Below are 22,430 nucleotides of genomic sequence, written 5' to 3'. Positions count from 1 at the left end.
CCACACTAACTGAAAGAGTGTTAAATTCTGCCATCTGAAAATAGAATACAACCATATTCAAGGGGACAAAGAATGGGACCAAAGACAATCCATTTACCAAATCTGTTGGTAATCATTATTGTAGTAATCTCTTATTCAAGTACAAGTCAGTAGGGATAGAAGCTTTATTTAAAATAATACTGTAGAACAAGGAAAAGGGAAATGTATATGCAGTGTAAGAAGAAAACTCTGAACATAATCTAATTCAAAATCCAGAAAAAGAAAATTCTAGAAATCTGTTTGGCATTTTTAGCAGGGTATAAGGAAATAAGACTCTTACCACAGCAAAAACCTATAAGAGAACAATCTAAGATGGAAAGCAACAGGATGAGCTCAAAATGGAGATGAATGAGATAAAAAAGATACAAATCCAAACATAATAATATTTAAATCTCCATTTGGAGATAAAACTTACACTAGGAAAAAATGCGGGAAAAAGAATGAAGAAAATATGATATTTAAAATTATAGATATGGAAAGCAAAGAAAGAGAATTGGACAGAATTGTTGATGTTCTTTCTAAAGAAGTAAAATTTGAGACAGAAGCAGTAATTAAAGACATTTTCAGAAAGGTTTTTTTGAGTTTTAAAATACTACAGTATGAAGGTTAAGAAGGAAAGGATTGACTCCTTCCTTATCTAGGGGAATGAATTACCTCGATCAGACCTCACTGTAAATATGCTAATGGTATTTTTACTGCGAAGTCTCTACAGAATCTTTTCATCATGATATACCTGGTTTGTCTAGATTGCTTACTGTGAATAGAGGTAGACTTAAGTGAATAGTCTGGACTTAAGGAGCATGGCTGGCTGGAAAATAAAAGGTAGTCATGTAAGCTTTTTCCTCTCTGTGTAATTGATGGAATATAAATGGAATGGTCCTTCAAAACCACAATGGACCCTTTTGTGAATATTTCCATGCACATTGTTCAAAATTCATTGGTTATTCCAAAACCCAAACCAAAATCCAATGTGTAAAAAAAGGAGAATTTTTGCCAACTTTTGTAAGCTTTGGGTGATTTCAGGCTCTTCCAGGAAAATAATGCTTTGTTTCTATCTGGTGTTTGCCTTTATCATTTTAATTATTAGGAAAATTTGATGAGGAGTACAATGTATGATTCATGTGAGTCTGCTTTGATTTTTGTGTCAGTACAAAGATTGAAAGGGTGAAGTATGTTTTCAGCAAGATTGATAATAATATCACGTACTGTGAACCAGATACTGTGCTATGCACTTTACATCCATGATTTCATTGAAGTCTAACAACAAACCTAAGCAATAAAGTGCTGCCATTATTCCACTTTATGTTGAGGAAACTGAAGCTTAGAGAGGGTAATTTGACAAAGGGCTCAACTCAAGTAGCTGAGTTGAGATTCAGTCTATTCTACTTGATTTCCAAGCCCTAGTCCTTAACCACTATGCTTCCTGCTTCCCTTTGAAAAAAGATACATGCAGAGACATATTGTGAAAATGGTTAGAATTAATGAATAAAGAAAAAGCCATACAGATATTTACTAAAACAAACATGCTGCACCTAAAGGAACCAAAACCAAGTTGGCCCCAGGCTTTTATTTTTGCAACATTAAATGCCAGAATGCAATGGAGTAATATCTTCAGAGATTTTAGGAGAGAAATGTCCCAACCCAGATTTTAAAAATTCACTCAAATAGATGTGAAGGCAATAAAAAAAAAAGGTCTGTGAAGGACTAAAAGTTTCTACTCACCTATCCTCTTAAAAGTCAAGCAAGCAAACAATAACCTTTAAGATTAAGATGTGACTCAAAATTAAAGGGACAATTAGGAAGAGGTAAAAGAACTGGCAACAAGCACTGAAAATATTTTGAGATTAATTTAAGGAATTGTAAACTTTGTTACAAAATGGAATATAGTTGTCAAACTATAATCCTGAAAGAAAAAAAAATAATAGAAAAGCAATTTAATTAAACTCCAGGTTACATTAACAAAGACTAGAAAGAGAGATGAGAAGAGGAAGTAAAACTGTTAATTCCTCATTCATATAGAGAAGAAAATCTGAAGATACCATTTCATTTCTTATTTTGATAATTAGAAAAAGTATAGGTTAACAATGCTTTTTAAAAAGTTAAAGGAGAACTACTAGTGATCTTCAAAAATAGATGATAATAAAGGGAAATTGTAAAAGATATAAGAAGACCACAATTACGTACATGTTAATTAAACACTCTATGACTCAGTTTCCCCATCTATAAATGGGACTAATAATACCTACCTAAGGAGTTATTGTGAAAATCAAAACAGTTAATGCATATCAAGTGTTTAGAATAATATTAGCTGTATTGTAGTATTATATACCTTAAAATTGCTATAGTAGTACAATGTTATCAGTTTTTAAAGTTCTCTACAATAACAGATGTTACTTTTCAAATTGAAAGGCAAAATAAATGTTACTTAAAAAAATATACAACAGTTTTAGGGCAAAATTTCCTTCCTTCTTACCTTTTACTATACAACAATAATCAACTTTAAAAATTATCATTATGTGATTGAATAAAGAATATATACACAATGGAATGGAATATACACACAAAGTATATATACACAATGGAATACTATGCCATAGAAAAGATGAAATAGTGCCATTTGCGACAAGATGGATGGATTTTGTGATTATTATGCTAAATGAAATAAGTCAGACAGAAAAAGTTGAGAACCATATGACTTCATTCATATGTGGGTTATAAAACTGAAGGCAACAAAAGAACAAGATAAGCAAATAAAGAAACAAAAACTCATAGACACAGAAAACAGTTTAGTGGTTACCAGAGGGAAAGTGGGGAGGTGGTAGAAGACAGTAAAGGGATTAAATATATGGTGATGGAAGGAAAACTGATTCTGGGTGGTGAGCACACAATGTGATATATAGATGATGTATTATAGAATTGTACACATGAAATCCATATAGTTTTTTGACCATTGTCACCCCAATAAATTTTAATAAAAATTTTCATTATGTATGCATATATTTATTAAAATAGTGGCATAAATTTTGGGTTTGAATTTTAAGAGGATCCTTTCCCATTGTAATTGCAAATGCTCCACTTACATCTCCAAAATGTCTACATTGTCCTTAGTTAGACTCCATTTTTCTTCTCCAAATTGCACACCAGGGATTATAGGCACCAAATGCAAACTCATAAACTCCTAGAATTATAAAATGTGCATTAGCAATTCCAAGAGTTTGGCATTATGTTAGGGTGCCCCCTTCCCCCAAAGAATTTGCCATATCCTAACATCAACATAACTCCAAAGAGGGTCTGAGGAGTGTTGCTCAGGAACTCACATGGTAGGGTAATTATAAATGCTTGGAGAATCTGTTTGATAGCAATACTCATGATAGATATTAGTATATTTTCCATACCTTTCTTTTTCAGATTAGCTCCACAGAAATAAAGTAGGGGAGTGTTCAGACAATATGAATACAAATGTGTGCCACCTACACTCTGCCCTGCCCAATATAGGACCCTTGGATTGAGACAAGGAATATTTGCAATGGGAACCCAATCACATTCTTCTACTCCTGGCTGTGTTGCATACTTGGAGTTTTAGTTTCCAAAGGATATAAAAGGAGAAGTGATGAGGCAGGTGTGGGACAGGTTACACAACTCTGCCTATGACAGCAACAGCCCCCTTGCAGAGATGGGTGACCACATGTAATTCTAGCAAAGACACCTTAGATTTAAGGAGGGCAGAGAATAACGGGCGATCAAAGCGTTTTCCCAGTTTCATCTCTGGGGGCACATTCATCAGTGTTTCTGTTCATACAAATTCCCTCTAGTAGAAATCGCCACTAGACCACTGCACGTGGTCTTCTCTTTACTTTCAGTGCTGTCTTTTTTGTGCCTTTTCTTAGGCATTGTATTGGGAAGCTTTGAAAGGGCATACTAAGTACTACTAACATGGAGTCATGGAAACTCATGACTTCATTTTAAACCGTCTTTTCATCAGGCTAAAACTTTAAATGACACAAAGTGGACTTTAAAATTGCTGTTTGGAATTATACTACTGCCTCCAGCCCCCACTTTTGATTCGAAGCACACCTCTTAAATTGACTAATATCCTGGGATTAGCGTACTACAGTAACATCCGTGTTATGCCTTTAATGATTGCATTGATTTTTCTTTTCTTTTTTTCCACATCTTCTCTCAGTCATCATCTTTTCACATTAAATCCCAAGCTGTTCATCCTTGTTCTCTTTCACCAACACCCTGTTGTCTTTGATCCCAAAAGCACTTCTTCTCAAGATCTTCATATGTAGGGGGATCCAGGGGACTAATAATTTGGTTATTATTATTCTAAAATACTGGTTCAATGTTTACTTAATGGCTGAAGGAAGAAACTTATTTCTATTAATAAAACACTATACCACTTGCTTTATATTAAAAATGTCACCATCAAAAATACTGAAGCTCACAAAATATTAATGTGTGAGTATTCACAGCCTTGCACTTCCTCTTCTAAGGAGAATGGATTTGGACTCGCTGTTTGGTTGCTCTGCAGCATCCAAGAAAAAGGCACAGTGGGAAAAAAAGAACCTAAAGGAACCCGAGAAACTCCATTATTCTGTAATAAAGGACTCAAGTAAAAAGGGAAGAAGAGAGAAGAAGACCAATCAGAGGGTTGGGCATTAAAAGAGTTTGGGGGAAAAAAACAGAGGGGACTCTTTCACTTCAGAAGCCACTGCCAGATGTGTTTATGAGTGTTGTGTATGTGTGTGCCTGTGTCTATGTGAGGAGACAAGGAGAGTGTTCTCTCTTGAAATTTTTACTATTTATTAAGGATATTCTCTCACTTGGCCTTTTGTCAAAAGATATTGAAAAGATATGAAGTGTTTCCAATTATATTTTTCTGTCCTAATCCTGGGATGTACTTTTTTCATTTATGTAACTCCACTGGATACGATAGGTCCCAGTGGGGCTCCAGATATATGTGGGTTACAAAGATAAGGCATTTATTAGATATATGGGCCATAAAAAAAACATTTTCATGTCTTTGGAATTGCCATCATTTCACTCCTTTTCCGTCTCTCTTAGTTAACTAGCTATTTGCCACCTAATCTTCATTAATAAAGCAATAAATGATAGTTTGTGTAAATATAGATGCAATTGTTCAAAATATGTTTAAAAACTTGTTTTTCCAGATTTTCTGACGGTAAAACACTTCCTAATTTTTTGATAATTTTTTGTTTTCTCTATAGATTGCCATTGTGATTTTTTTGAACCAAACAACTTCTTGAGAGGCGTATTTAAAATTTACGTATTTACAAGGAAAGTTTACAATTTATACAATAAAGTAAATTACCCATTCCAGATAATAGCACCATGCCGTGTGTCACGGGTTGAACTGTGTCCCCACAAAAAGCTATGTTGAAGTCCTAACTTCAGTACCTCAGAACGTGACTTTATTTGGAAATAGAGTCTTTTCCGAAGTAATCACGTTAAAACAGGTTGTTAGGGTGGGCCCTAATCCAGCATGACTGGTGTCCATAATTATAACAAGGGGAAATTGGGACACAAAGACAGATATGCACAGAGGCAAGACTATGTAAAGAGACATGTGAAGATGGAGAGTTGGAGGTCTGCAGGTTTAAACCAAGGAATGTCTGGGGCACCAGGAGCTGGAAGAGGCAAAGGAGAATCTTTTCCCTACAGGCTTTAGAGAAAGCATAGCCCTGCCGACACCTTAATGTCAGACTTGCAGTCTCCAGAACGTGAGACAATAAATTTCTGTTGCTGTAAACCATCCAGTTTGTGGTACTTTTGTACAGAAGTCCTAGGAAATGAATACATCATGTATTAAACAGGCTCAGCATTTGGCTGACTACAATTACAGTCATGAGGGGACTGTGAGCTGGATGTTCTTAGGATTGTTGTGGTCTCTCACTGTACCAGGTAATTTGCATTCACTTATTGTGAAAGTAGTTGACAAGTCAGTGTCTTCCCTAGGAGGACCTTTTTTCTCTACTCCTTTCCTGCTTTCCCCCTTCCCCCTCCCCTTCCCATTCCCCCTCCCTCGTGTCCCTTCCCCTTCTTCTTTCCCTTCCTGCCTTCCTTCTTTCCTTCCTTCCTTCCTTCCCTCCCTCCCTCCCTCCCTCTCTCCCTCCCTCCCTCCCTCTCTCCCTCCCTCCCTCCCTATCTCCCTCCCTCCCTCCCTCTTTCCTTCCTTCCTTCCTTCCTTCCTTCCTTCCTTCCTTCCGAGTTCAACTTGATTCGCTATCTCCCTCAGCAAGAGTGGATCAATTTGCATTTTTCTAGTTATGTAAGCAGTTGCTGATGGAAGCCTGAGTTAATAGAAACCATATTTTCAAAGTATTGTAATTTAATTTTAGCATTTCTGCCTAAAGCCCAGGTTGACCTCCTGGGTCACTGTCAACCACTTAACATGGCTTGGTTCACCCCTACCCCTTGTCTCAACTATGGGGCAGGGTGTAGGAATAGTGTGAAAATGTCCATTTTCACATTACTAATGTGTTTTTTTCAACTGAAATTTTAATTGTTGTAGGTTATGCCCTAGCAAAATGTCCCTGGCTTCAATGTGGCTGTATCACAATGGCTAAGTCAGAATAACTTGACCAAAATGTTGACTACCTGCCCCTGACTAACAGTGCACAGCAGGATAGCAACACTGGTGTCCAGATACACTGGGAGTGATCAAGGATCCACTTCAGTGATATCTGCTGTCTGAGGGTCATGGAGGAAGACAGCATTTTGTGAGATGCCCTTCGAGATGTTCCTCTACCCCAACACACTCCCTCCCCCACCCCAAACACACTGCAGTCCTAAGATCTGAAGGGAGACCTTAGATGGGGCTAGAATTTTAGAAATCCAAGTAATAAAGATCAAGGCCTGGGAAATGCATTACTCTAGTTGTACTCCAGGCTGGTGCTATTGGGTTGTCATAAGGTAGGAATAATTGTGTCAGATGGACTGTGTTCCTCTGTATTCAGACATTTGGATAACAAGGTCACTGTCTTTACTACCTGTATTTTTCTTTAAATTGACTTTTGAAGTAGAACAATTGCAATGGGTCCCCAGCTCCCCTCTCTACGTGCCCCTTGCCATATGACTTGGTAGTTCCTCCCACGTAGACGGAGGGACTGGCCTTCTGATCTGCTTGAACCAATAGAAAGCCACAGAAGTGATGTTGTTCCAGTTCCAAGAGGCCTCAAGAGGCCTTGAATTATTCTGCTGTATCTCTTGGATGCCTGGCTCTGCCATAGGAAAAGGCTGGAAGCCCACTGGGGGAGGAAGGGCCACATGGAGAAGGGAGGGGCTCCAGCCAACACCAGCCAACCCGCAGAGGCCTCAGCACTTAGCAAACCTGCCACTGACCACAGACACATGAAGGAACCAAAAGACCTGCCCCACTGAACCCAGCCCAAACTGCTGACCCACAGAAGCATGAGCACAGGACGGAATTCCTGTTTTAAAACATTAGGTTTTGGGGTAGTTTGTTTTGCAACAACAACAAACTGATATAAGCTTCAATGAAATCACCCTTTAAAAAGTAACTGTGAAATCATGAGTCTGATATGAGAGTGACATATTTTCCTAATACACAATAAAATGAATATATAATTATTGAATGTTATATATGTTAAAGAACTTAGGTAAAAAGAAGATATTATTCCAGGCAAGTCCGGTGGTCCACAGAACACTTAGAGAGGAGAAGAAATTTAACTAGATTGGGAAAAACATGTAGGATGTGACTGCAATGAGATCAGCCAGGACAGAAGATTTAGATTAGGGAGAAGAGGATATCCTACAAATATAAAGTGTATTTGCAGGACAGTGAATAAATCAGCTTGGTTAAGACGTTTTTGGTGAAGTTCTAAACCTGAGAAAAAATGGTTTTGAGAATAACTTTAATGGAAGCTTGCTTTCAGTTGAGTAGCAAAACAAAGAAAAAAATCTGCTATCTGTTCTTTCAAGCTGAGACCAGTACACTTCAATGCATTTCTGACCTCACTTTTAACCTAAAGGGATTCATTTTTAAGGGATCATAACTCTCTTTTGAAGTTCTTTTTTTTCGTAAGGAACAGGATGATTTGCTATTCCCACACTAAATAGTTTAGGCCCAGCATAAAGCAAATTTGAGAGCTGGTAATGAGGCAAAAGGGGAATGCAGGCGATCGGAAGCGAGGGCACCAGCTGACGCTCGTATTTACCAACTAAGGAGCTGTGTTACTTTGGGCAAGTGACATGTCTCTGGAGCTCAGTCTCCTTATCCATCAAGTGCATGGGGTTAAACCAGGTTTTTTCTAAAATCCCTTCCAGCTCTAAAATGCTGTCATTTTCCATCAGCGATTCAGCAAGACAAGCAGTCATCAAGAGACAGTCAAACTCAGTGCTGATTCAGCCCAGTGGGCAGGAGGTGCTTCTGAGTTCTTACAGGCAGACTCCTCACTGTGTGGGTCGCAGTTTACCAAACCCGAGTGAAGCTCAATGTACATCAGCTCAGTGTAACTCGGGCTTTTCCTTTAGAGTAGGTATGTGTGCGTGTATGTGTGTGCATTGTGTGTGCATGTAGTGTGTGTGTGCGTGTATGTGTGTGTATGTGAGTGCTGGGAGAAGGGAGAGAGAATGATGAAAACCTTAGGGTCTTATGACTATATTATATTTAGTCAATCTAAAGGTAACCAGGTCTTTGAAAAGCAGATCGACTTCACATTTTTGTCTGAAAATACTGTGGTTGGGTCAGCAAATTTTCAAAGCCAGAACATCCTTAGAGGGAGCTCCTGGTGATCCTGTCTTAGGAAAAGGCACAGCATTCAAAACAGAGCCCAACATCACAGGAGTAAACAACAAATGGGAAGGAGGAGAAGAAAAGACAGCTGTCTTACAATCACCCTTCCACATCCATTCATTCATTGTAGCCCTTTCTAGATGCGGGGTACTATTCTAGGCACTGGGGTGACAGCAACGAACAAAACCAACCAGAATTCCTGTCCATATGGATCTTACCATCTGCTCCCAACTGCTCTGTCTGAACAGCCAGGACACAGCGAGTACGCACACCTCTGTTTCTGGGGTGCTGCTTGTTTGCTTGTTTTCCTCCTTTTGTTTTCTTTGGGTGAACAATAAAGAGTTGACAGGGTTGGGGGTAATTTTGCTGGTGGGGATGATTGGGCGACTGAGGACACATGAAGGCTATGCACGTGGTTCTCAAAGCCTGACTTAATCATTTGTGCATTTGATCACCAATAGAGGTATAGAGAACTAGGTATAGAGAACAAACAGGACTCTGCAGATCAAAAAAGGAAATAGACCAGATTCCTTGCCCTAAAGACATTCACAGCTTAGTTTTCCCTAGTGAGGGAAAAACGACATAAAAATACATAATGACAATTCAATATGACTAATCTCTAACAGAGTGCACAAAGAACAGACCCCCAAGAGGGGAGCAGTTAACTCTGCTGGGGACATTTCTGGAACCTCTTCCCAGAGAAGGTTTTGTGACCTGGGTTTTGAAACATGAGTAGAACTTTTTTTCTGCAAGCTGAGGGGAGAGCCAGTGCAGAACAACAAGGAGGCGCCTGCATTATGTTTGGAGAGTGGTGGCGGCTCCTTGTGGCTGCAACAGTCATTCTCCGCTTTGCTGTAGATGAAGTTCACCAGGAGAGCTTTTAAAACTACAGATGCCCTAACCCTACCACCAGCTCGATTAAATCAGAATCTGTAGGGGTGGAGCGCAGGCTTCCACGATATTTTAAAATTTAAATTTTAAAGCTCTCCAGACAATTCTAAGGTAAAGCCAAGGTAGAGAACTACAAGGCGAGCATAGTACTTCGCCGATTTTAACATCATCTGAATTCACCCGAGGATCTTTTTAATGCAGGTTCTGATTCAGTAGGCCTGGGGTGTGTCTTAGGAACCTGCATTTCTAACAAGTTCTCAGGTGATGCTGACGCTGCTGGCCCACAGAGCACACCAGCAAGTGGCTATAACGGTAGTTTTCAAAATATGGTGCCCAGACCCTGGGCATCACCTGGGAACATGGAAGAAACACAAATTTCAGGCCCTGCCCCAGATGTACTGTGTTAGAAACTCTGAGAATGGAGAATCAGCAATCTGCGTGTTTCAAGCCCTCTATAGGTAATTCTGCTGCACCTTTAAGCCATAATACTGTTGGAAAACCACTAGCCTAGTGAGACAGGTTAGTTAGCATGTTGTTAGGTAGACAGGAAGGTCCCTGGTGGAAGAAACAAAGGCAACCATATTCTGAAACTCCAGGACAAAAATGTAACAGCACCCTGAAGTTAATAAGTTATGTCGTAAATCCCTTTGGGCCGGACAAAAAGAGCAGATCTGATAGATAGAAATGGGTTATTTCGTTAATCCCTTCAGGAAAGACTAACAGAGCAAATCTGATAGACAAATCCCATTAGAAGGCGCCAGCTCCCTTCTCCAAGCGGGCAAGAGAAGATATAAGAATGAGCCTCTTGCTTTAGTCCGTGGGCACCCCAGTCAGTACCCCCTGTTGCTTGAGAGCTGCGACTCTTTGCTTTTAATAAACTGTCCTCTTTTGCAACTCCTCGCCTCTCTGATCCGTGCTTCCGTTCTTTGGTTTTGCGAGACCACAATCCCAGCACTCACAGAAATTTCCTACATCACTAGAGCATTAAAAAGTTAGGTAGTGGTCTTGAAAACTACTGGAACTGTACAGAGGGCATAATTATAAAGAAACTGGTATATAAACAGTTAGAACTTTATCGTCTAGGCAATAGGGAGCCCTTGGACAGTCTTAAGAAGAGAGTAATCTAATTCCAAGTTACGTTTTGAGAAAGATCTCTCAGGTTCAAGTGTCCGTTTGAGGCACTTCCCAATTATGGTACATACTGTTCCAGTTACCTGGATGCCACTGTTGGCCCTTTCCACTCACTTACCCAAGGCCTCAGGCCCCTACAGAAAGTCCCAGGTTGTGTGAAGGCTCTGGGTCCTGCCTGATGCTTGCACATTTCCGGCCACCGGGACTTCCTGATTTCTGACCTGCTGCTACTTGTCCACGGGTTCTCACTCTCACCTGAGTCCCTATTGATGATTACTGCCTCAGGGTTGTCGGTTCCCTTTGACTTGACTTCTCCTGGGGCCATGGCCTCTTGGGTCTTTCCTCTTTGACTTGAAGCACTGAATTTCAGCAGCACCCCCATTTCCATGCCACACCCTACTCCCACCCCACAGCAGAGGAGGCACTAGACAGAAAGAGCTGAGACAGAGACTGTAAGTCTGGCTGGCAGTAACTTGCTGAGTGACCAAGGTCAAGCCATTTCCCTGTCTAGGCTTGAGTTCTTCTTTATTTAATTCAGTCATAGGAACTGGATTAAATAATCATTAAAGAGACCCAATATAAAGCCTTATAATTCCACTGAAAGCATTTGCTGGGCAGAATTACTTTATTGAAAATATACTGTGCAATCACAAGCCATTTTTCCTGGACATGGAAGAAGTTTACATTGTAAAAATACAGAACCTGTCTTTATAAGCTCAGTATCAAGGTATAGAAGAATAGTTTTGAAACATTAACTAATGTTTTGCTCTCAGATTTCTCTCTTGTTCCAGCAAGCAGGCAACCATGTGCTTATTGCCTCAGGGAGAGATGTGACACATCTGAAAGCAGGAAAAAGGGTGTCTTCCCTGCTTTGGTTTTCAGAAGTCTAAGCCTTTAGGGCAGAGGTGGCAAAATGGTGGCCCTTGGGGCAAAGCTGGGCCACAGATTCTTCATTTCCTTGTTTGACCTGCAGTGATTTTTTTTTTCCAAAATGATTTGATTTCCAGCATTTAAAATCAGAAAGGTTTGCATAAAGTGAAAATACCCAGCTTCTTCTTGAATAACAAATCGGAAGAATTGGCAACTTTGGAACTCTTGGTCCAAAGCACCCTCTTTCCTGGATTGAAGGGTCCTGGAAAGAAGCAAGACCACAGAGCCTTACCTCAGGCAGGCAGAGCCACCTGCAGCCCAGGCCTCATCAGGAAGCTGGCAGGGAGGTCTGCCAGGGCCAGGACTGGAAGAGAGATGCTCAGTGGTGAAGCGTGTGGTCCCAAGACCATGGACTCAGTGGGATGAAGGATGGATCTCAGCAGGTGACTGTGGACAAATAACATACAACATAGATGCCTCCTATTACACCCATCTCTTTGGTCCTAGGTGGGTACCCCAATCCTAAGTAAGAGCCTCAGAATTGAGACACAATCCCCTGGGCCAGAGAAAAAAATAGAAAATCCCAAACATAGAGATTAAAACTGTGTCACATGAATGGAATAGGGGCTCAAAATAGGAATTCACTTGAATTTTAGAAAAGTAAAAGAAACGTATATTTTCTGCATGCCTCAGTTCAGGACTTAGATATGCACCCATCATAAAAGAATGTAGGATTTTACTTACATACTTGTTTTCTATGTGCAAACACCCTATTTTAAAAGGTAAGGGTGAGAAGGGTGGTAAGAGAACACAATTGTGGCTGAATCTTCTCTTCCAGAGTGAGACAAAAAATGAGTTCATTCTGAAGAGTTTGGAGACGGCTTGATCTTTGCACCAGTGGTTCTTGACATGTTTGGGTCACAGACTCCTTTGAGGAGCTGATAAAAAAAAAACCAGACATTCTTGTTCCGCCCCCCACCCCCCACCCCACACACACAAAATACGCAAACACAAAACTTGTGTGTATAATTCCAGGGACTTCAGAACTCATTCTTCTCTGGAAGCCCATCCATGGACCCCAGGATACAAAAGCGAGCATCCTGCAGGGACTGTCTGCCTGCCACTCTTCTTGTCCCCATTTTCTTCCAGGGGATTTCAGGGGAAAAAAATAAAATCCTCAGCTTATTTGGAATACAAATAAAACTGCCACCCACAGTCTGCCACCTTGGCACCCTTACCATCTGCAGCCTTTCAAAACCCTCACCCAGTCCCATGCCCCCCTGGGGCCATTCTGCACAGGCCTCTTCCTGTAGGTCTGGTGCATTCTGAGCTCTGCCCTGAGCACCCTCTTTGGGACAGTCTGTCACTAACACACGTTATAAATAGAAAGGGATGAGAGCCTGAATGCTCACCGCACTTCTGGCAGGAGACGCTTACATTTGCTGCCTGTCAGGAAATTCATTCTGAACACAAAAGTATGCTGGGCAAGAGGTGTTCAACCAGAAAGGGTGCAGAAGTGTGTGGCTGAAGGTGAGATGGAAAGCGCACCCTGCCAACTGGAAGCCACAGCACGCTGTTCAGTTGATTCGACTAAAGCAGGCGTCCATCCAGCCACCGACCACACTGATGGAGCTTCCTCTGTGTGGAGAACAGCTTTGGCTTGATAGCACCATGGAGAAACACAATGGAGGTTGGCGACATGAGTCTGATCATGAAGGATCCACTCACCCATCACATGTGCAGTGGGCAGGCTCTGTGCCAGGCACTGTGGAGTCCCAGGTACACCCAACACCTCCCTGCCTCCAGGAGCATAAGTCCTACTGCAAGAGGGTGGGACCAGGCGATGCCCACGTCTTGTACTCAGCATGGCCAAGGGCGCTCCTGGCTCCATGACCTCTTGTGAGGCTTTCAGCAAGTCATTGTCCCCTTCTGGAACCTCACTTGTAATGTGAGGGTGTTGGACGTGAAGATCCAGGAAGTTCTCTCCCAGGTTGTAAAAATTCTCTGATTCCTTTGGCCTACATACACAGCTTTTGCAGGAAATTTTATTGCTATCTTTGAGCCACCAGATGGCGATTGTACTTAGTTTAAGAGAAATGCTAATTTAGAAGGATCGCTGGTTTAAAAAAGAAAATGGGTTGCTTAAGGCAGTGAGGAATTATGAAGAGTTACATGGACAAAATCGAAATGCAAAGCAGCTAATAGTGTCTGCTCCCTATGATAAAACATGCTGAAACTGTTATCAAACCAACATTTCTAGCTTGTCTGTGCTGATTCGCATGCTTGTCTGGTGGTTGTGGTTTGGGAGCAGGCAGCAGGGTGCTCTGCACCCATGTTAGGAGACCTACTTCTAGTCCCAGCTCCTTCTCTAAGAGGCTGCTGGACTTTGGTGAATCTCCCATCTACCCCCTGCCTCAGCTTCTGCGTCTTTAAAATGAGGAGGGGCTCTACCATAGTCTGTGAACTAGCCCTAGCTCTAGCATTCTCTGGATAAGATTGCTTAGTGCCAGTTAATAAAGATTTCCAGCACTTAATATGGACGAGAAATTCCAATATTGTTGGATTCTAGGACAAGAGACGAAGCCCTATTGCCACATACACACTTACAACACATCATGCCACCACCATTATCCGAGGTAGTTTGAAGGTGTCTGTGCCTCATGCCAAAGTAACCTTTGCCAAATAACTAAACATCCCTTTAAACCTGAAAGCTTCTGCCCAAGGGAGTGTGGCAACAGGTTCAACTTCTCAGGCAGACCAAATTGTCTCACCCCACAACCAGAACCACTCCCTTAGGCAGACAGCTTGAGTTCCTGTGGAAAGTCTTCCAGGTCCATTCCAGAGCCACCACCAGTTCTTTCTCTCCTTTGTTACTCCACACTGGCTTCATTTCCCCCACATCCCTTTCTCTGGGTGCATCCAACTTCACTCTGATGGGGGAGGAAGCCCTAGCTCTCAGGAATAGAAAACGTCCCTTGCTAGAGTTCATAGCTACACATGAGCTTGCAGCCCAATCTAAAGCTGTTTTTTAGTGTGGTCTGTTGACTGCATGTATTGGAATCAATTATGCTAAGAATGCAGATTCTGGGTCCCACCTGGACCTGCTGAGGCAGGACTTCTATGGGGAAACCTGGAATATGCATTTTCACAAGCACTCTGGATGAGACTGAAATTTGAGCCCCACTGCCTCACATCAAGGTCTAGGTTGCCTGAGTTATAGGCAATTTAGTGGAATTCTATGCACTGAAACTAAAATAAGGGGTAACCATATATGATTTGAGAAGGCATACAAGGCATTTGTTGAAATAGAAAGTGTCAAAGAGACATTCGCAGTAGCTCATGTGGGACTTCTCTGCGTGGTAGTGGTTTTGTAGGATCCAGACTTGCTTATCTCCTTTAAAGGTGGAGAAATACACATTTCCCTTCCCAAATTCATCAGAGCCAGGAGCAGCAACTCATTCTAATTAGCCATCTCACAAGAGACTGGTAAATAAACTAAGATGTTACGTCATTAATTACAAGGAAAGACAAAATTGCTAAGCAAACTGGAATATTCATGTCAGCATGCCAGGGAGCTGCTCTTTTTCAGAAAGGCTACATAGGAAGGCAAATTGCCCTTAGCAGGTGGTTATCAAACATAGACTAAGAGTATGGGAATTAGTTGATGCTAAAGTCATGAGATGTGGCAACCAGTGACACAATCTCCGCCAAGGAGAGGAAGATGGGAATAGACCTGCCATTTAACTAAGCACCTACTATGGACAAGATATTACTCCTATTTTTAATCTTGTAGGAATACACTTGGCAAAGTGACAAGAATCTTCTTGCTAACTTGTCAGAGCACCTTGTAGATGGAGACCCAGTGATAAATCCTTGCCCCTTTTTTTCTTTTGCTGTTTTTTCTCAAGACCTGATGGCCATTACACATGGTCAACTCTTTCTTTAGTCTATCCAGTTATAAGACAATTGACTAGGATTCTTGAGCAGTATCCCAGTCCTGTTGGCTAATAAAATCTCTTAGGGTTTTTCCTCTGCAAATGGGATTCCAATCCATTGCCTATAATTCTGTGTGCATGTTCACCTAATCTGTATACTTGCTAAACATGTTTTACAAAATGAGCCATACAAATGAAATATTTGTGTTCCTGCTGAACTATTTTCAAATCATACCTTCACTTAATTCTTTACCTCTCTTCCAAAAGCATAGCTGAAGTAGCATCAGAGGGAATGGGCGACCTATACCTTATTTACGTGCAATGCACATCTAACCTGTGTGCTTCTAACTGGGTTTCAGGCTCAGCTCCCAATCTAGGTCGCAATGATGTGCACAGCCTCCCTGATGTTCCCCCTCATCCCATGGGTCCACTTTGTTACCATTAGTCACTTGTCATGTGGATTCTATTGATGTGATCTGTCCTTTTGAGATTCACAGGTTTAATTTTTCCTGTAATGAACTTAAATTTAGGGTAAAAGACAAAGCCAGAGAAAGCAGATGTATTGAAGGCTGGCTTATGCTTATAAAGCTGCTGGAATTGCTGACATAGAAAATACTCGCTTCTTTCCCAAGAGCTTATATTTAAAATAAAAATACAATAATAATAATGATAATAGTAGTAGTAGTAATAATAATATCATTGTACGTTTAAAATGGTCAAAGCATTAGAGAAATAATACTCTTAAGACCTGGTCCACATTTTCCTATTCCAATGAAAAGAGAATGGGATTATCATATGGAAGAGAACCAAAGGCATAGAGAATATAAAATAACAAATAATTTACCAGACACTTATATTTTCATTTGTAACACACTTTTAGATTTTACAGTACAATGTAGAAATAGAGGTAAAGTGCTTTGGAAAACACATTTTAGTGCAGGCATTCTCTAATCACTATCCTATCTTTCCAGACCTTTCCAGCCCTCCTCTGACCATGCCTGTTCTGTGATCCTCACAATATCTTCAGCAACTTGAGTACTTTCACTTTGCATCAGTCCTTTCCTGCTGCTTTTTCCTTCCTCTCTTGCCCAGATCCCGTCCGTAGTCCATCACTTCAACTACTCTACCTAGAAAACCTGGCTTCCTCTTCCTGTTGCCCTACTATTACTCCTGTCTTATAAAACCCAATCCCCGTGTTAACCCAAACATATCTATCTTCGCCAGCTCTACACACTGGTAGCCAAACATTAGAGAAATATACACAGCTGGGTGGATTGGTGCTACTGTACATTTAGAATTTCCCAGTGCTTTTTAGCCACCCTTGTCCGTTTCCCTAGTCAGTTTCCTGTTTTCCCTCTTCTCCAGGGTAGCTCCAAACTTTTGCCACTTTTCTCATGCTCCTCAGCCCATCTCAGGCATCCCTACTTTCTTTAACTGATAAAATTGAGATGACGAGGTATGACTTCCTTCAGGTCCCCACCCCTCATTCACAAGTTTATCTGCACCCATATCCTTCTTTCCTTGGTGTCTTCAAGGCCAGTCTCACCACGGTGCTCCTGAATTTACTCTTCCCCATTTCCATCTGGGAATTTTTTCTCTCAATGATTTATTTGTTCTCCTGTTTCTTCAGTTTCTCCCTCCTTCTGGTTTCTTCTCATCATTACTTAATCATGTTCATGTCTCCTCAAACCTGAAAAATAACAAACAAAACCCCCACCATCCTGCATGCCTCCTCCAGCTATCACTCGATTTTTTTCTTCTCTTTTTATCCAGGTTTCTGGAATCATTCCCATTCAGCCTTGCCACTGCTGTGCTGTTCATTCAATCCTCCATCATATATGATTTGGCTTCTGCCCCTACAGACCCACAGAAGCTGCTTATTATAAAGTCACCCATGACTTCTTCATTGCTAAAGCCAGCAGACAGTAGGTTCTTCCTTACTTGATTTCTCTGAGATATTTGGCATCATTGCCTGCTCTGCTTTTTTAAATCCTCTTTTCTAACTTCCTGTAGATGTGTAGATATTCTTCCTGTAGGCTGTAGGCATTCTGATGACTCTCAAATCATATCTCCAGCCCAACCCTCTCCTTGGAATTTCTGACCCTAACTAATATCGAACTGCACACCAGAGTCTTCACCTGGATCCAAAGGCAACATATCCAAAATGGGTGTCATTTATTTCTCCCAAATGCTTTTCCTTCTCTTCTGTGTACCCCAATTGCCAAGTCAGAAGGTGGGAGTCATCCTCAACTTCTCCCTGATACCTGCCCTTACAGCCAATGGTTGCCAAGTTCTCTCTACTCGACTTGTTAATAAGAAAGCCTCGTTTCTGACCTAACTATTGAGAGAATCAACTGACTATTCTCTCCTGCTTTCCACCTCACCCCAGAGAAATCCTGTGGTTTTCTCATCCTGTTCTTCATACATAATTTCTAGTTACTGAATGAAAACATCGGACTTGGGAAGAGCGAACCCAGCTGCTGTGAAGGGTGCCAAGTGTCAAGCTGATTTCTTTTCTCAATATTTGTGTTGAACAAATGAGGTTTTTTTCAAACTATAAGCATCTTGAATTATGTATCTTTGAGCTGCATTAAACAGAAAGGTAAAAGAAATAAATGTGTAAATGTTCCGAGGAAGGTTGGGCCATAAAAATCATCACAGTGAAGTCACTTGGTGGGATTATGCTGGGTTCTTCTGATAAGGATGACCTCTTCAGTTCTCTCTGAAGTGGAGGCATTTGGGCTTCGAAACCACAAAGTCCCATCTTTGTGCTCCAAGTGAGACATGAAGATCAACCCGAGGACAGACGTATGCCTGTCACCCCCTCACCTTCTGACACATATGGGGGGACGACCATCCCACCACTCACAGCGCTATTCGGGGTCATCATGATGCATTTTCCAAGACCCATTGGGAAATTGTTTCAGGAGAAAAAGACCTCGAGAACTTTAATGTTTGTGAAATGTTTATGCTAATCAGACTCAAATTTTTACATCAGAAAAGTTGAAAGAGGAGCAAAAACTGCTAAACACCGTTCAAGATTCCTTTCAGCTCAAAATTCTACGATCTCTTTAAGTTATTGGTTTTAAACTTTGGTGACAATAGTGGTATTGAAGGCTCCTTTGAGAATCCAGTGGAAGAGATGAATTCTCTGTTCTGGAAAATGCTTACACACACACACACACACACACACACACACACACACACACACACAGCTTTGTGTGTAATTTCAGAGTTTTCATGCATCACACTTTTTTTTTTTTTACTAGATTTATACTCGTAGTTTTACTATAGTAACAAATAGCTGTTTAAGACCTCCTGGCTATAGCTGGGCACTGACTCGGTATGAATTTGAATGTGACTGAAAGACATTGTTTTGTAATCAGATAAACATAAAGTTCCCACCCAGCACCCCCCAATATCACGCAGCCTCTCAAACCTGTTTCTCTTCCATTTCCCAAGGACCTTGTCGTGGACTGTCACAGGGTGGCCAGCTCTCAGCTCAGCAGGTAATGCTGTTCCTTGGCTAAGCCAGTATGTCTCACACAAAAGCCTTTGGAGGAGGTGGCCCTTCTCTGATCTCCATTCCTGTATCCACGGGATCAGCTACACCAGGAAGGACAGGCCAGATTCTGTCCAGTGGGCTTTCCTCTCCATTGGACCCTGAGGGTGTTTTCAAAGTGACTCCAGATTTAGAATCTGGGTCAGACGTGGGTAGGAGGAGGGTAGGATGGTTCAAACTGCTCCTTTCCTGGAGAGACAAGAACAAATTGGTCTGGCTTAACTGGAGGTTTGAGTCAGACATGGGTGCCCAGATAAGGGGAGAATTGGTGCCATTAAGACAAAGAAGCTTTTAAGGGCTTTGGAGGTGCTGACAGTTGGGCTGAGCAGGACATATGGAGCTTGTATTAGGAAGTTAACACTGGAGTTAAATGTCTCACAGTTAAATGTTCTCTGTGCTCAGATCACTCCACATTTCTGAAAATGTGGGAGAGGGTGTGGGAAAGCATTCTTCTCACTGCTTTATACCACCTTTGCCACGTGGGCTGCAATCTCTCTGTTGCTAAGAACCCTTCCAGTTTCCCCATTTCCTTCACTTTCTGGGAACTCCCCTCTGTATGATTTCCTAATGGCTGTGTATTTACCACTTGCATTTCCCTACAATTTGAGGGCTTTTACAAGAATTTCAACAAATAGTCAAAATTTCTTCTGACTCCCTTCTAATTTCAAGCCATGAGAAAATATTTTGCAGGTCACAACAACTAGATCAACATAAGTTGTAATTTCACCAACTAATGAGAAACTCCAATTTTGTTTCACGTTATTTCTGCAGAATCATAGAAAACAAAATGTTGGCAGAATTCCATGGGAAAAATAAGAATTAGGGCAATTTCACCTAATTCCATTACATCATCATTTCCCAAACTCACCAGTTGTCATACCATATTGCAAAATGTCACCAGCAATTTCCCTAGTTCATGTATTATGGAGGAAAGAGGATTTTGTTGGGTGCCTGGAGAAAAAGTAGAAAAGGACCTTGGACAAGAGAAGTGTCACATAGAACCATTGTGTGCGCTTGCCTCCTACAAATTCTGATAGGTGCAGAGAAAAGATTTTGACAGTGTTTGTCCATAATGTTTATTTTTGTAAAAACAACAAAAATGCCGACTTTAGCTTGCATCATTGAGCTACCACAATGTGTTCAGTACATGATGTAGAATACAAGTTGTAGAATGAAATAGACACCTCCTGTGGGTTTCAAGAGTAGGGCATAGCTGCTTGTAACTCCCCACTACACACACAAACACACACACACACACACACACACCCTCCTTCACTGGCTCATTCCAGAGTTGTCTTCTTTTTTTTTTTTTAACCCGATTTGCCAATTGTAAACCCCATATCGGTGGAAAAGAGACTCCATAACTGAGGATGTGGCACTAGCCTGTCTGTGAAAAAAGGAGGAACAGTGGAGAATTAGCAATCATAAGTTTTCAGTGGAAACTTCCTGTCCCAACCCCCAGAGCATTGCAAAAGTGTAAGCAGCCCCCATCCCAGCCTAAAGAAAGAGTAAACCGTTATTTATGTATGTAAGCAGTGAAGCCAGTTAGTGGTTGAGAGCACAGAATGCCTGGATTTGGCTCCTAACTCCAATGGTTATGACTTGTTTGATCTCACAGATTTCAGATAAATTGCTTAATCTCTTTTTGCCTGTTTCTTCATAAGTAAAAGGGAGATTATTAATAATAATAATATCTGAGGAATAAATAGGATGCATAAGAAATAAATGAGTTGTTTGGGGCAGCACCTTGCACCTAGCACACAGTATGTACTGTAAAAGTACTTACTATTATTGCCCCATAGGTTTAAACTTTTTTACTGGAATAGGATAACTTTTTGAATTATGATTGCTGTCTTTTAGCAACCCTACAACTATACTTCATTCTAATTTGTAGCCTCTTCCCCATTCACTCACTGGACAACCATTGTCAAGAGGGGATGCTGACACTGGGCATGATGCCTTGGGAAGAACACTTGCAAAACCAGCTTTCTCCCCCTGATGCCTGAGAAAGGATTAAAAGGTTTCTCTGACCTGAGGTCAGAAGGAAGAGTTAGCAGAGCAGCGAAGAGGAGAGGCTGGTGATGGTATCCTGAGGAGGATTTTGGGGCTCTGACATGATTCCACTCCCCCAAGACTTGCTGTATACGAAGAAACAGTAGGACCCCCAAACAAAAGAGGGGACCTGAGAGGAGAAGAGATTCCTGCCCTGCCTCCCATAGGCTTGTGTAATGTCAGCTGCACAGAACATCCTGCCCCGCCACAGCAAGGCCGTAGGGGGGCACAGATGGTTGCAGATGGTGTTGAAGCAGAGAAGATCTGAAATGCCCCCACTAGGTGTGGCACTGATCCACAAGGTATGGGAGCAATAACCCTTCCCTGGGCCCTAGAGGTGTGTGGGCAAATTTCACTGAGGAAAAGAAAAAGCCAACCTGCAGGTCTATTACAGTCCTGATGCTAGCAGCCAGTTAGGAACCTTGTGTTTCAAGAGACGCCAGTGTGACATGCTAGCAGGGCCTAGTACGAGGAGACGTTTTGTACATCTCAGTGGATACCAGCATGGAAAGGTGCCAACAATCAGGGGCCTGAGCCCCTTGCCATTGGTGCTATGATACTACATAAGGCCCTGAATCTTAGATGCCAACTGTGGGTTTGTGGGTATCAAATCAGGGACCAGGGAGGACCCACTCCTGGGTGAACTCAAGTAAATAAGTATTATAAATAAGCCTGAAATTAATGCCTTTACCTGAAAGTAACCAAAATTAAATTTTCTGCCAAGAAGCAAAATGGGGTTTGAAATAGAGAATAACTTGAGTGATAGAAAAACAAAGAGCATTGGGACTGAAAATTCATACTTGCTGACTTATCCGAGAGTGGAAATAGCTAGGACTTGCGTTCAGGAGTGCCCTGTAAATTGAGTAACCATGCCTCACAGTCCAAGATGGCATTGGGAACTCTGCTAGGCAGTTTTGGGTATTGCCACTTTATTTCTGAAGGAAGAAGTACTCCGGCTTCGTCATCTGCCAGAAACAGCAGAAAAATAACAAGTAAGACATGATATGGTAGCCAAGGAAGTGTATGCTGTTTATATGAAATAAAGGAGTGATTACGCGGGGCCGTCTGCAACAAAGGAAAAAGGCAGACAGCCTGGTAGAAAGAGCCCTGAATTTGGGTCAGAGGTCCTGGCTTCAAATCCCAACCTCACCTCTTACTTAGCTGTGTGAAC

This window comes from Rhinolophus sinicus, chromosome 16, assembly GCF_057876585.1.
Source record: "Rhinolophus sinicus isolate RSI-liver-muscle chromosome 16, RSI-T2T, whole genome shotgun sequence".
In the NCBI taxonomy this organism is placed as follows: domain Eukaryota; kingdom Metazoa; phylum Chordata; class Mammalia; order Chiroptera; family Rhinolophidae; genus Rhinolophus; species Rhinolophus sinicus.
Note: the sequence above shows the minus strand (reverse complement) of the source record.